The 15,050-nt window shown below is 37.1% G+C and overlaps 1 long non-coding RNA gene across 1 annotated transcript; it reads right to left on the bottom strand.

The window, feature by feature from the left end:
• Positions 1 to 9,950: 9,950 nt before the first annotated feature.
• Positions 9,951 to 11,087, bottom strand: LOC149751364 (uncharacterized). Its single transcript, XR_016398378.1, has 2 exons — positions 10,832 to 11,087; positions 9,951 to 10,728 (listed from the first exon to the last, which is right to left on the bottom strand). It is a non-coding gene; the product is annotated as an uncharacterized LOC149751364 (long non-coding RNA).
• Positions 11,088 to 15,050: the final 3,963 nt, after the last annotated feature.

Below are 15,050 nucleotides of genomic sequence, written 5' to 3'. Positions count from 1 at the left end.
TAGTCTGCACTTCCTGACAATATTACCGTTGGGATCGGAGTCGACTCGCGCGATCAGGAGTCGACTCGTCTGTTGCAGGAGTCGACTCGTGCTTTACTGGAGATGACTCGGCCACTGTTCCAAATTTGAATTATTGTGCATCCTCGACTGGAAGTCGACTCGTCTTAACCCGGAGTCGACTCGCCAACATCTGGAGCTGACTTGGCATCTTCGGAGTCGGCTCATCCCATGAATTCAGAGGACATACTTTCTGATTTTCTTCCTCGAGTCGACTCGGATTCTCTTGGAGTCGACTCGGCTCTCAGAGCCCGAAAACTGATCCTCTGTATTTTGGGGTCGCGCTGCCTTGGAGTCGACTCGAACTGTATTGGAGTCGACTCACCTATCAGAGACGAAAATACCGTCTTCTGTCTTTGGGGTTGCGCTATCTTGGAGTCGACTCGTACTTTGTGGGAGTCGACTCGAATCTCAGTGTCCGAAAAACTGCTCTCTGACTTTTTCCTTGTGTAACACTGAGAGTCGACTCTCGCTTTCTTTGGAGTCGACCAGCCAACCATCGGAGTCGACTCGCATTCCATAGGAGTCGACTCGAATCTCAGGGTCGAAAATTGCTCTCTGACTTTTGCCTTGTTTTCCTTAGGAGTTGACTTGCCAGCTATTGGAGTCGACTCGAGTTCTTTAGGAGTCGACTCGGCAAGCATCGGAGTCGACTCGCGCTCTTCAGGAGTCGACTCGTTGACAGGTTCTGAGATGAATCTTTCTGTCCGGCTGTCTGTTGCTCCTTGGAGTCGACTCGGAACTGTAGGAGTCGACTCGAGTGCCTTTCCTTTGAATTTTTCTTAAAACTTGCTCTTCTAAATTGAATCCTTTGAGCTTGAGACTTGGGCCAATAAATTGTAGCTTTCTTCCAACTTTTTTTGAGAGCTTTGGAGGCCTTCTTGTGTTCTTCCAACTTGCTATGTTCCTTGCAAAATAAATATCTTTCTCCTTGCAACACAAACATTAGTATTTATACTTCAAGGTTTTGTGATTATCAAAATCAATCTTTAAATCAATCTTTGGGTCATCAAGGGGCGGCCCAATACATTTGGGGGCCTTAGGCGAACTCATTAGAAGGGCCTTTTTTATTATTATTTAAATAATAATTTTTTTAATAAGTATAAAAATATTTTAAAATTTTTATTTAAAAATAATTCGCCTAGCTTTTTGAGAAGCAAAATTACTAATTAAACTTTTATACTCAAGATCCATTAAAATACTATTTTCAATCGATAATATAGCTAATCCATTTAATCTTTCTTGTGACATAGTTGATCGCAAATAAGATTTTATCAACTTTAATTTTGAAAAACTTCTTTCAGCAGAAGCAACTGTTACAGGTATTGTTAATAATATCCTATATGCAATGCATGCATTTGGAAAAGAATCTGTTTTTTTTATAAAACTTAAAATATCAATAGGGGTACTAGTTTCTGTTTGTAAAAATTCTTTTAAAATTTTTAACTCTGAAAACAGATCAATACCATCAATATCAGAATATTTACCATGCTTTAAAAAGTTTTCAAGATTAAGACAACACTTTTTCAAATCATCTTCATTCAAAGATTTTAACTTTCTAAAATTAAACAAAAAACCAAAAACATTTTCATATACGGTAAATTGTTCAAATCTATTTTGAATTAAAAAAATAGCTTGATCTACTATATATAAAAAGTAATCAATTCTAAAAGATTCTTCAGCTGATCTTGTTATCTCATCATCATTATTTTCATCAAAATATTTTTTTCTACGGATCACACGTTTTTCATGAAATATAGGTTCTATTTCCATTTCATTTGCAATTTCTTTAGATGAATTCAAAGTATTCATGAATCCATTTTCCCTATAACTTTTCAAATAAGAAAGAAGACCTTTTAATTGATCTATAGCAACATCAATATGCATGTCTTCAGATTGTAAAATCTTACTAACTGAGTTAACAGCAAACAATATATCGTACCAAATATTCATGCCTAATAAAAATTCAAAATTTTCAATTTCATATGTAGCTAAACATGTGGCTTCACTCTTTATTTTAGGATCTTCACTAGTTTCCGCTAATTGAACTAAAGCATCTCTTATTTTAGGAGCTTGGTTTTTAATTGCTTTGACACTTTCAATACGACTTTCCCAACGTGTTTGTGACAAGGGTTTAAGAGTTAATGTGGATATATTATCTTGTAAAATTTTCCATCGTTTTGTAGAAGAAGAAAATAAGGTATAAATTCGTTGTATCACTCCAAAAAAAGATATAGCTTTAGGACACGAGTTAGCAGTATCACATAATACTAAATTCAAGTTATGACATCCACATGGTGTGTAAAATGCTCTAGGATTTATATCTAATAATCTTCTTTGTACACCTTGATGTTTTCCTTTCATATTAGATCCATTGTCATACCCTTGTCCTCTTATATCATTAACCTCAAGTTTATGTTTTTCTATTATATTTATAAGTTCATTAAAAAGGCCCTTTCCAGAGGTATCATCTATTTCTAAAAATTCTAAAAAATATTCTTCTATTTTTACTGAACTTGTTGAAGTATCTACACATCTTAAAACTAGGGTCATTTGTTCCTGATGGCTTGCATCAGGAGTGCAATCAAGTATTACAGAAAAATATTTTGCTTCTTTAATCTTTTTAAGTATTATAGCTTTAATTTCAAATGCTAACATTTGAATCAATTCATTTTGAATATTATGACCTAAATAATGATTGTGAATTTCACCATGTTGAATGCGTCGAATATGTTCTTGCATTATTGGATCAAATTCTGCAATCGTTTCAATAAAACTTAGAAAATTTCCGTTATTGCTTTGATAGATCTTTTCATTCTTTCCTCGAAATGCTAAATTATTTTTTGCAAGATTTTTTACGACAGCAATAATTCTAAATAGAACTTTTTTCCAATGATCCTTCTCTTGGTTTATTTATTCTTGGAGACTTTTATCAATTGTATTATTTTTTAGCAATCTCACTTCTAAATCAATCCACCTATTCATGCTAATGATATGTTCATTAGTTGTTTCATGACTTTTAAGCTTGATACCTAGATTTTTCCAATCCCTACTTCCTTCATTGACTAATTGACTCGTGCTAGGCTTGGAATCAAATAATTTACAGCAAAAACAATATACTCTATCCAAATCTTTCGAATACACTAACCATTTTCTATCATGTTTTTCACCATTAGGTAACTTACGAATATAATATATCGTAGAAAAGTGTCTATTGTTTTCATCCTTAGGAAAATGAAAATCATAATCCCTAATTGGACCTCTTTCTACTATTAGATCTCTAAATTTTGTATCAATCATTTTCCATTGACCAGGATCATATAAATTTGTAGGAATAGAATTAGTTTCACAATCTTTTTCCTTATTTATCTTATCTCCATCTGATTCTCCATTGTGTTCTTCACTAGATATTGTTTCACTAGCAATCTCATTTTTTAACTCTATTTCGGGTGCATGTTCTATTGCTAATTCTTGAGTTGAATTTGATGTAGTGTTATGTTTGTTTGTAACAACAAATCTATCTAGAGCTCCTTTTTGAGATTGTATGAGTTTATCGATTTTTCTTTTTCTTTTGAGTTTTTCATACCCACAGTCATATTTTCTATTAGACATTTTAATCTATAAATAATATTATCAAACTAAGCAATTAAAAAAATACCACAAACAAATCAAAATATAAAAAAGTTAAAAATGATAAAACTTAATTGTGTCAAGAAAAACAAACTCGGGTTCCGACAAGTAGTGCCGAACTTAATTGTGCCGAGAAGAAGTGGAATAGTTCCGAACTCGACGGCGAGAAGAGGCCGAATAGTGCCGAACCGCTGAAGTAGTGAAGTCACAACCAATCTACAATTGGACCAAAAAATAACCAATTCTAAATTAATTACTTGACTAAATAAAAATTAATTAGACAAAAAATTAATTAATAAACTAAGTAATACAGTTACTAACTCACCTGCCTCACAGGCTCACACTCACAGTGAACCGCGATTCGCCGAACCGGGGGTCCGGGATCAGTGGGAACCGGGATCAGTGGGAACAGGGGAGGAGGTCGGGAGGTGGGACCGACCGTGGCAGGAGGTCGGGACTCGGGCGTCGGGAACCGGGAAGTCGGGAACCCCGAGGAAGCCGGAGCGGCGGAGGAGCTGAGGAGAGGACGGGGTCACGGGAGGAGGTCTGAGGCTCGGAGCGGCGGAGGATCGTGGGTGGGGGCCCTCCCTGGGCCGGGACTCGGGAGTTGAGACTCGGGAGGAGGTCGGAGACTCGGAAGTCGAAAGAGCCGAGGTAGAAGTCGGAGACTCGGAGTCGGAACTCGGAGGTCGGGAGGCCTCGCTGCCTCGGTCGCTGCGGAGCCCGAAGGTCGGAGGAGCCGAGGACGGCGACTCGGAGTGGACGAGGAGAGGACGGGAGGCCGGAGACTCGGAGCTGAGGAGGCCGAAGCTCGGAGCCGAGGAGGAGGCTGCACGGACGCACGGTGGACCAGAGCTCGGAGCTCGAAGGCCGGAGCTCGGAGGCTCAGAGCCGAGGACGGCGACGTCGGCGAGGAGAGCTGAAGAGGACTGAGAAGGTTTTTTGCCGTTTTGTCCTGGCCGCTCTGCAAGCCGATTCTGCCGAGAACCGGAGAAGGTTCCGGCATTAAAAAGGCAGGCCGCAGGCGGCAGATGGGCAGAGAAGGGGGGAGAGAAGGGGGGAGCCGGGGACGAAATGCCCGTTGGACTTGGCCGTTGCGTTGCCCGTTGCTTGTCGACGACTCGACCGCTCGACGCCTCGACGTTGCCGGTTGCCCGCCCGTTGCTTGTCGACGACTCGATGTTGGCCGAAGGGACGCACTGCAGGCTGTAGGCTTGTAGCGGCGTACGGGCGGAGCCCGGTAGCCGTCGCCCGTCGCCAGTCCGTCTGCCAGACCGCAGACGCTTCACATCCGTCGCCGCCTAACTACTGCCCAAACCCACTCCCCGTCTGCCATAGCGCCATTATAGAGCAATTAAAAAAAAAAAAAAAAACCGTGGCTGGGTGGGGGCCTTCCCTGGGCTGGGGGCCTTAGGCGACCGCCTCGATCGCCTAAGGCTCGAGCCGGCACTGTATACATATATATGTGTGTGTGTGTGTATATATATATATATGTGTATACATATATATGTATATATATATATATGTATATATATATATATATGTGTGTGTGTGCATACATATATATGTATATATATATATATATATATGTGTATACATATATATGTATATACATATATATGTATATATATGTATATATATATACATATATATATACATATACCTATACATATACATACATACATACATACATACATACATACATATATATGTTGAATAAATACCCTCCCTTAGATGTATTCTTTTTATATTTCTTACATTATTTTCTTTTGCATATCATAACTTATAAGATAGTATTCAAAAATAATTACTTGAAACCTTGCTCAATATCATTCATTTGGACCAATATTGCATATGAATATAGAATTATTATTAGGTTTGAGTCTAAATTAGCTCAATATCATTCATTTGGACCAATATTGGGTATGAATATAGAATTATTATTAGGTTTGAGTCTAAATTAGATCTAATAGATAATATTTTGGGTTTGGTTATAGGTATAGCCAAGTCCAATCGAAGCCCCTAGTTTCCACACCCTAAGAAAATAGTAGGATATGTCATAATGGTTTGAAAAATTATAATTTTACCCCCTCAAGTTTAAGCAATTCCCACACATCCTTTTTCTTTAAAAATTTTCTAAAGGATCCTTCGAGTTTCTAAAGTATTCCAAAGTGGTCCTATCATTCGTCTCTATAAATAGAGTGGTGGCACATGACTATCACATTATAATAATATAAAGTTGTTCGGAGTAAAGAATCTTACTCATGGAGCTAGGAAAGAGGAGGCTATGGCTTTCTTGAAGTCACAATAGGAGGGGTTGGAGAGGGAGGCATAGCGGCAGTGTTGGAGGGAGATGAGAGAGGAGGAGTATGAGGAAGGATTGTTTTGTTTATTATGACAATCTTCTGAGTTATTTCCTTTGCTTCACTTTTTATGTTGCCAGTCCTCCATCAAGCAAGAAAGTTGCAAGAGATACTCGAAAGTCATCGAAGAATAGCCCACCAAATAGCGCTGAAATTGAATCAGATATAGATCGGATACTAGCATATCCATATCTATATTTGTTTTATTTGACGAATACAGATATGGATACAAATCTTAGTCAAATTCAAAAATTCATGTCCATATTTGTTTTAAATGGATACGAATATAAATTCGATACCAAACGTATGGTTGTAAATATGAATATAAATCAAATAATTAAACCTTATAACCATAGGATCGAAGATATTGCTAAGTGGATGATAAATCAAGTTAATAGCATCCTAATATAATCATTTATTTTCGGTAAATATAAATTAAATAGGGCTATAAATGAAATCGAATATTCGGATACGGATTGGATAGTTAGTTATCCATATCCATTTTTCTTTGATGGATATGAATACGAATACAGATACTAGTTGGATCTTCAAGTTTCTATCTATATCCGAATAGATTCGAATACGAAAATAGATCCCAACGGATATTATCTAATCCACTTTTACCCCTACCACCAAACTAGAAGCTCAATGCGCATAATATGTCTGGAGAGCCAATCTTTTTCAAGGCCACATTGCAAACAATATTGGGCACCATTCAAAGTCTTCAACTTTTTCTAGTAGTTGTGGTCACAAACTTTGTAGGGATCTACTCAACAAATTATGTAACAATGGTCATGATGATGGGCTCAATTCTCCCTCTTTATTGGCTTTGTTGCAAGGTATGATAGAGTTTTGCTCTAGAAGACTATGAATTCATGGCAGCTGAACTTCCCATAAAAGGTGGATCATAGTGTGCTGGTTGATCATATTCTTATCCCGTGGGATAGATTTCTTCCTTCAGAAGCTTGTTCGAGTATGCTACCATCAAAATCTCTCTACCTAATGCTATACTTACATGACTCTAACTCTGCATGCCAATGCTAATCACACTTTAGGAATGGTACTTGGGTGCGCAAGCCGTGCCTATCTCTTTGCTAGTTAGCAAACGAGTGGAAGCTGCCACCAAGAAAGAAGATTATTTTATGTGGCTTTTAATTGTAGTCGGACTTTCTACCACAAATATCTGACTTCCAAGTTATGATTATCTTGGCCAGCTTTTGGCTCATAGGTGTGAGCACCCGTGCGGGCGTGTGTTTAGTCCTACATCGGTTATTCGCTGGGTAGATCTTGAGTAGTTATACAGGATCAAGAAATCCAAATAATACCTTCCGACTAGCCATTTTGGATGAGATCCTGAGTTGTTACAAATGGTATCAGAGCGGACCCGGCCCATAATCTATATGGACTAGGAGACACTGCAGCACAGATCCATTAGGGCTGACCACGGGCTGATCGTGGTGTTTATGATTAGATTTGAATAAATTTAAATATTAGCCTAACGAGGACATCAGGGCTTGAATGGAGGGAATATGTGAGGATCTGTGCAGGCGTGTGTTTAGTCCCACATCGGTTATTCGCTGAGTAGATCTTGGGTACTTATACAGGATCAAGGAACCCAAATAATACCTTCCGGCTAGCCATTTTAGGTAAGGTCCTAAGTTGTTACAATAGGCTCCATCAACAATTTATTCTTGCTAGCCATAGTAGATCTTCTGTTCGCAATAGCTCTATATGCATGGTTTATTCTGGTCCACTTGGAGTCATGCTAGTGCTAATGCAGAACATTCTTTTTACTCGGTGGACTTTCTAAGCTTCATGTTCTAACAATCATTTGAATATTGAAGTGAGCAAGAATTGGAGGAGGAGACCTTTAATTAGCAGTGGTGAAACAATTAGCTGTCAGCTACCACCCTACCTTCCGAAATGTTTGCCATGACCACTAATGCATCATCATCGGGATTTTTGCCATAGATAATAAGACTACTCCCAAGTTGGCAGCAAAAGAATCGGTTTAGTCTCTTACAAGACCCAACTGAAACAGTCAATATATAGTGATGGTTTCTATTTCTTTGTTGCTGATGGACCAATTATTGTTGCATTGTTTCATTTTAGGTTTCATAGAACAGCCTTAAACTACCCAAAATTAAACCTCTATAGATGTTTTTGCACGTAAGATGAGACAGCATAGAGAGATTGGGATTCCTGATGTTCAAATGTTGCGAACAATCACTATAACTCAATAAATACATGCCTAATGGGAGACTTAGGAAGGTCCTCCGTAGCAAGAAGGGGGACACAAGTTATAAGATTGTGGGGCAAAAGGCCTTTGCCATCTCCACCATGATAGCTTACCATTAATCATTTGCCGTGACATGAAGTCCAACAATAGAGAGATCTTAAATGAACTCCTTTTAGCCTTTACCTAGAAGATTAAAGGAGGGGTCGAGAAGGACTCCACGATTAGAGGAGGAGCCTTGGAGGGAGGCCATTGGTGCAGAGAAGGTCTTGACACTACAAGAATAATGGTCATTAGCGACGCATTTTTTGGCCTTTAACGACGCTTTTAAGCGTCGCTAAAAACCATCCCGACGCTTTCGTAAGCGTCGGCAAAGCGTCGCCTATGCTACAGTGGAGAAAATGTTTTCCGACGCATCGAAAAGCGTCGAACGCTTTACCAACGCTTTTTAGCGTCGGCAATTGCAAAATTAGCGACGCTTTTAGCATCGGCAATTGCAAAATTAGCGACGCTTTAAAGCGTCGCTAGCTGTTATTTAACGACGCTTTAAAGCGTCGCTAATTGATTTCTGGTCGAAATTTTAGCGACGCTTTGAAGCGTCGCTAATTGATTTCTAGTCGAAATTTTAACGACGCTTTAAAGCGTCGTTAGAATATTAATTTTTTTTAAAAAAATAATTTTTAAAATTTCTAAACCCTGTTTACAAAATCAAAGCCCCATCATATTATGTGAAGGACTTCTCTTGAGACTGTTGAGTTTATTTGATGAACCGCATGGATGAGACTCCGCATACAGTCCATTCTACCAGCGTGCATGACGTAATTTGTCGATGGCTATCATTCGGCGTGTCCTACCTGATACACCGTTTTCTTTTCTTGCAAAAGAAAACTATTCCTCTTGTTATATTTCTCCTTTTATAGAAGTACGTACCATCCTGTGCTGATCCAAACATGCTTATGACCAAGAACCACTCAAGTCACATTTATCACACAAGATGGCAAGCCTTAAATCGGCATTATATACGGAAAGGTGGAGATAAATAATAAGCAAACGATTATCAAGTTCTTTGCCAAAAGAAACTTTTCTCCTCATGAGAGGAATGCATCAGATGGCATCCAGTAAGCAACGAAAGAACTCAAAATTAGCACTCACAAAAGAATAGATAACACTGTTAAAGAACTCATATGCATTTTATTAAAATCATTCGAAGAATAGAATGCATTTATTAAGCACAGGTTTTCCATTACTCACAGACAGACTTATTAAAATTGGCTGCGTTTCTCCTCGGCCAAGAGAAGGAACTCTGTACGAGTTCAACAAATGCTGAAGAAAAAAAGAAATTAAGAAAGCAACTAGAAAATTGAAGTTATCCTTTCTGCAAACAACTTCCGAAAGAATCTCATGCAGAAGTCTCGTCATCTGAATACTGCTCGATTCTCATCTCTAGAGCTTCTATAGAGGCAGAAAAAAAAATGATATATCAGATAACTTTGAATCCTATTAAGTGGGAGGAGCTTCATCAATCAAAAAACAATGACCAGGATTTATGCCATTGAAGTTCAGCTCTCTGTAGATCGAACAAGCCTATAAAATTTAAATGAAACTTCATATTGGAAGAACATTATTATACCTGAGCCAAGTACCTGTTGCTTTGCAAAGGGAAATAGAACTTTGAAATTAGTTCAATTGCTTTTTGCCAAAACAGGGTCGTAGTCACAAGCCTCACCAGCCTTTACAAACCTACCTTTCACACGCTTTCTAGTATCTGCTCGGACCTTGCGTGAAGCATACCTAATTTGTTTCCCAAACCTAAAAATTACATCATCCAAGACCTGTTAGAATATTAAAAACTGTTTCTGATTATCATAACACGGAATAGATTATTATGTCTGCAACTTGAGGAACAAATGCTGCCAGTCACATATGCAAAACATACACAAGAGTCTTCATGAAAATGTCTTTAGGTAATGCTCCGTATAATAGATGTAATAAGGGGGTGACTAAAGAGCCATGCAGAAATGTGAAACAATGCCATGCTATTTGCAATCATGAAATGTTGAAAAATGATATAACATCATTCCAGATAATTCAACAAAATGAAGCTCAAACAATTTGGGCCATTTCATGGTATCTAGATATATTGGAAGGATGGGAAATAGTGTCCTAGTTCTTGCCTTTCAAGGAGATGAAACTATTAGAACCCTAAACCCTAAAACAAAGCCAAAAGTAAATCATTAAATCAGTAGCATCACCAACCCATTTGATAATAGTGAAGGCCAAAACTCCAGTTCAAGGGTAGAAGAGAAGAGCAACAAGACAGCATTTAGGAAGTACAAAACAATGTACTTCAAAAAGCATAAAAAAATACATATAAACTCCAAAATAAATGCTTCAGGGGTCTCTAGCATCACCATCTCTACGTGCAGATGAACTATCAGGAACCTGTAATAAAAAAACTAAAGCAGTTAAGAATACGAAAATTATTAAACTCTTTAAGAAAAATATGATACTTATGCAAAATGTTCAAGTAGATGTAGTAATTTACCTGAGGAGGGACAAACTGATGCAACAAAGATGTAATCTGATTAATCTGAGCCCTCAAAGATTGCATCTCTGTCTGGTGGCTCTGCTTCAACTCTTTTATCTCTGCCTTCAGATCATTAACCTCTGCAGTGCTACTACTCTGTCTAACATCTTGAGTATATCTACCCACTGCAGACAACTGAGTGGGGGTAACTCCAACGCCATAACCCCTCACTCGACCATAACGCTCCGAGCCCATCAACTCGGTAAACACCTGAGCTTCAACACCTCTGGTGTTGCCGATTGAAGATGACTCTCCGATACGCTCTGAAATAAGGGATGTAGCTCTGTCCTATATCTCTCAAAAACAATATGAATTAATTTTTGAAAAATTAAAATATATAACTGAAGAATCCCGGTGGGGAAAGGAAATATAATTAGAAAGGTGAAGGAAAGAGAACAAGATTTCCAGGTCTGCATCAATATTTCTGTGTATTATGGCATGCCTTCAAGAGTACGTTAACAGCATAATCATCCCATATCTCTCACTGCAAACTAAAACTATCTGAGAAAGAAGAAGCCATTATTATTAATGGAGAAAGAAACGATACCTGTGGCGAAGATAATAGGATAATGTTCTTGAAATTCTCTAATGTCTTCTGCTGACAAAATGTATCAGCATATTTTAATTTGGGAGCAATAATGTGATCGGTAATAGATCCATAGTACTCGGACATATTTAACCCTCCAATAGGAACTTGTGTAGTCATAAACAAGTATCCAGGGGTGCGCAAATGCATGTTCAACCCTTTTAGTGTGATCTGGTACAAGGCAGCCCCTTGAGACTGATTCATAGGTGAACCAACCCTGAATCAAGCTCATATAACTCAATACGAAGCTTAACAGGGTTTTTACACCTTGTTTCCAACTTTCATTACTGATCTGTAGCTTGTGTTGGTATGGTCACACCGGTCGTTCGAAGTCGCAATTAACAAACAAGGATAGCACCACGTAGCAAAAGAAACAGTTACTAGAAAGGAATAGCATTTTCCTCGAAAAAAAAGTTTTAAGTTTGCCAAACGGGCAAGGGAAAAAATGAAAAGAAAATTTTTAAGAGCTTACCAGCAAAGGAATTCACATAACAAAAATAAAGAACATAAAGTTTCTGTTCTTATTCATATATAATTACGCATGTAACAGGCAAGGATAGCACCATTAGGCAAAAGAAACAGTTATTAGAAAGGAATAGCATTAGCAGATTATAACTATCTATTTAATCAGTGATGATAATTCATTAGCAAATAGGAGAACAGATGAAACATGTACCAGATTTCTTATAATAGAAACATGTACCATAGTTACTAATTCTTTTTCCCTGACAACAGAAATAAAATTGTTTAGTAAAAGCAAAAGTGAAAATTCAAAGCAATTATATTTTCTCTGCTATTCTCTAATTCATCTACTTTTAAGACTTACAATGAGTAATAGACATCGATCATGCCTAACCAGTCCAAATTCAAAACTCCATGACTGTTAAAATGTTTTAAAAACATAACAATGCTGTGATAGTATATATGTGGATGCAAAGTGAAAATATCAGTCCAGATGAAACAATGCAAGATATATATGCTGTGATAGTATATATTTGTAAAATTCTTACAACCCGGATATAGTTCTTCATCACAAGATTTCAGCAAGTTATGATACCGAGCTGTGTCATCATCAGAGTGTATATGTTCTTCAACATGCATAAAATCAGTTGCTGTACGCTCATCACCTATTTCAGTTGCTTCTTGTCCTCCACTAATATCTGTTAAATTTCTAATACTATGTCCAAGAGCATCTCTGAGTAAGCCCCTTATATCATCTTCTCCTACAGGTTTTTTTTCTGTATTACTGGATGCAAAACTAGAGGTGTCTTCTATATACGAGGGTTGGTTACATGGAGATGACAATATCAACTCTCCATGAAATACCCATTCAGTATAACCTCTTGTAAAACCATTCCACACTAAATGTTCTTCAACAGTTTTTGGAGCAAGAGAAGAAGCATTTACACATTTTCGACATGGACATAAAATCTTCCCATTCATATTAGATTTCTGAAAAGCAAATTTAATGAAATTCTGAACTCCATTCAAATATTCGTCACTGTATCTCGGCTTATTCATCCAACTTTTGTCCATTCTAAGAAAAAACAAGGTAAATGATACAGTCAAAAATATGCATGCGTACACTGACTCAAGCAAAATTAAGTTAAACAAATAGCACTTAATCAATTAATTCAATGATTGCATAGCCTACATTAACTGAGATGGTCTAGAGATTAAAAAAGGGACAGAGGGAAACGAGTTCTCAAGTACCTGATAAGAGAGCAAGTCTTCCTTTGATAACAATAGTGATGGGTTTCTACTTGACAGACCACGATTAAATTATATTTGATTTGGTTTCATTTAGAAGAAACACAAAGCCCATCAAAATATTTTTTCACTTTTTCAATTCTTTACTTTCTTCTTCTAAAATATTTTTGCAATGTTTATTACTGATGAAAGCTCTTTTGATTTGTTTGCTTTTATCGCTACTGTGTGTTCTACATTTTTTTGAAAACCTGACTGCTTATGTATGTTTACCATTCATCTTTCTGTTTAGCTTCTAGAAGAACCAATCAAAGCCGGGACTAATCTCCATGTTAATACCTGTTGGCACAAATGACAAATTGATCTCTTCACTGAAATGGGTTTGGTCTGATATTGATTATTAAAGAGTTAATGCTGGATAAGAGCAGAACTATAGCACAAGCTGAAATTGCTGGAACTTTCATAAGAATTTACTCGTGCAATGTAGTATATCAAACCCATCAAAACTAAAGGCGTAACAGCTTACAAAGATACTCAAATGGAAAGAGCTGTAAACAATGGTGCAAAAAATGTACACCTATTGAGAGCATTGTAAATAAAATAGTTCATGTATCTATTTTCTGTAATAAAAGTTCCAACACAATTGTCATTATAGGGGGTAGCCTCTTATTTGAAAGGAGCAATTTTCGTAAAATTACTTCTGATGGTCACAAATGTGTGGAAACAATGCAAAAGTAATGGTGATGGTCTTATTCTAAAAAAAAAAAAGAATAATCAGAGTTGCTGCATATATTAAGTTGCTATAATATTTTTTTTTTTCTTGGTTGTCGTATTACAAATAATGAGTTTCGCAGATTACTGCCTAAAGTGAATTATGGAGGGGGTAAGTTTCTTCTCAATCAGATCTTCTATTTAGGGCAACACCAACTTCAAATTCTTGCTATAGGACATGAGTAACTATCATGAACAATTGTAATTTAGAACATCTTTATGCTTAAAATAATTTATAGATAAAAAGATTAGTTAGTTTAGTTTTATGTTTTGTGTTTATTTACGTCAGAATAAAATTGCATTTTAGGTCTGGCAGTCATTTATTTATGCCAAAATAAAAGTGTATTTTAGTCACTACTAAATGCTACTTAAAGTTCTATATGTATATATATATAGAATTATTGTGAAGATGCAAATATAAGGAGTTGGCACGGAAGGGGAGGAATTGGGACACATCACCTTTCCTTAAAAACCTGGAAAAGTGAATAAAGAGACTAGGTTATGTGATATGTCTAAAGCTATAAGCATATGTAGGAGAAATAATAAAAAGGAGGAAAAACTATATCCTCACTCCTATCTTTTATGTGTATAGAGCCAAAGCAGACACTGCTCACCTAACAAGGTCACTTATCCAAGGATAAGAAATGTCCTACAACCTACTAATCCCTATTTAAGGTAATCGTTGGAATATAATTAAGCCTTCAAAATTCATGGCTTCCTTATGGTATCCATACCATAAATCCTAAATTCTGTAACGATAACATGGTCAAGACATTTTTTTGGTAGGCTGGAAGCTCATCTTGCCTCATGCCTTGAGGCAAAGTTCTTTGAAAATGCCTTGAGGCTCATGGGGGAGGCTACATATAATGTGACACCTAGATCCAATGGAAGTCTCAATGATGGCCGACTTATCCTTCAAAATGATGGAAAAGTACTTTGAAAGTGCCATCAGTGCCAGCTAAACCAGGTATTTTATCTTAGAATATGCCCTTCACCACAAAGTGCAAAAGGTGAAAGCAAAAGATTTCCATCAATAAAAAAAGTATAGCCTATGACAATGATATGTTTTTGATATTTTGTTCTTGTAATTGTGCTGCTTTCTTTTGAGTAGGA

This window comes from Phoenix dactylifera, chromosome 14, assembly GCF_051530095.1.
Source record: "Phoenix dactylifera cultivar Ajwa chromosome 14, Ajwa_hap1_PhDact_Kaust_v1.1, whole genome shotgun sequence".
NCBI lineage: Eukaryota > Viridiplantae > Streptophyta > Magnoliopsida > Arecales > Arecaceae > Phoenix > Phoenix dactylifera.
This window is presented reverse-complemented; position numbering and strand designations above follow the sequence as displayed.